This window comes from Pinus tabuliformis, chromosome 8 (assembly GCF_031772625.1).
Source record: "Pinus tabuliformis cultivar Carrire ecotype Pingquan chromosome 8, CPIR1, whole genome shotgun sequence".
NCBI lineage: Eukaryota > Viridiplantae > Streptophyta > Pinopsida > Pinales > Pinaceae > Pinus > Pinus tabuliformis.
In genome coordinates this window covers 1,640,174,844-1,640,176,195 of record NC_142294.1, presented here as the reverse complement: position 1 = coordinate 1,640,176,195, position 1,352 = coordinate 1,640,174,844, and the positions used below count along the sequence as shown (strand labels likewise).

The 1,352-nt window shown below is 39.8% G+C and overlaps 1 pseudogene; it reads right to left on the bottom strand.

Annotated features, from left to right (window-relative positions):
• Window positions 1-452: 452 nt before the first annotated feature.
• On the bottom strand, window positions 453-1,133 carry LOC149242436 (protein DMR6-LIKE OXYGENASE 1 pseudogene; annotated as a pseudogene).
• Between the last annotated feature and the right edge of the window lie 219 nt (window positions 1,134-1,352).

The following is a 1,352-nucleotide window of genomic DNA, read 5'->3' as shown; positions in this document are numbered from 1 at the left end:
TTTGGTTCAACTATTCTGTAATGGTCCCCTGCATAAGGGGGTTTGGTTTTACGTCAGGTCTCTGTATCGTAGGGTTTGTTCTACGACTACCGTACTTGTCATTAATGTTGTGTAATGGGTTTCTGCATGTTCTGTTTCGAATCGATACTTTGGTAACATTGGGCTGGTTCTACTGTTTGAGCACTAAATGCCTTCACATAAGGCACATGTCAAAGCATGTCAATGCTCTCGTACACGCAATTGGCCAATTAGTTTCCTAGCGGTAGATAGGTCGGTGTTGTTTTGTGTTGTAATTTAGGCTAGACCAGTGGTTTTTTTATGGTTGAGTGTAGGTTTAAATGTGCAAAGATTGGAACTGATTATTCATCCAAAGGGCAACGAGGTTATTGGATGGTCAAGTGATAGTGATAATGTTGATAATGGCTTCCTTAAATCAAATTCAACAACAAATTTCATTCACCGTTGTTCTCTGTATATTCGATTTTGAAATGGTCCAACACTGTCTTATTCTTTAATTCCTGGTTCCAGAAAATTCTCATGATTTCTCCAACCAGGGACGCTGCAGGGGCAATGAAGGCATCATCCGAGGGGCCATAAAACGTAGGAATTGATATACGTGCAGCAGATGCATTTGTTACTGCTCGATGTTCCACACTTCTGAATCTACCATTGCTCACAACCTGAAAAATTATTAGCATTAATAATAACATTGTCAAATTCCCATTGTTCACAACCTGATAAATTATTAGCATTAGCATTAGCATTAACAATAACATTGTCAAATTTTCAGGAGGAAATAAAGTATTGGATCTGCTCTTGCTCTTGTTCAATACCTGAAGTTGATCTCCCATATTAACAACGAAAGCATTGGGTATGGGTTCTATAGCAACTCACTTTCCATTTCTGAGTACTTGCAGACCACTGACCTCGCCTTGCATTAAAACAGTGATGCCATGTCCATCTGAATGGCGTGGTGTGCCAAGAGTAATATCCGGTTTCGGACATGGAGGATAGTACATTATATCCATGAGTTGGGTGTGTTTTCTGAAGATTCTGTCCAAGTAACTAGAATCGAGCCCTAGAGCTTCAAAAATGGCAGCCAGCAGCCTTAAAATCAGAGCTCTCACCTTCATAGCGTAGTTGTTTGCGATCTCTCTATATAAAAGCATATGCAAGATAAGTACTTCTTGTTGTTGCAATATCGTTCCTCCAGAGTTTGGACTTCTTTTATTTACCCTCTATTGAATCTGGCATGCTCAGTCTTCCACGGGAATTTCGAAGAATTATTTCGCAATTTCCATCATGCTTTTCATGGTTCCTTTTGGTACGCCATGTTTCACTATCTGCACTCA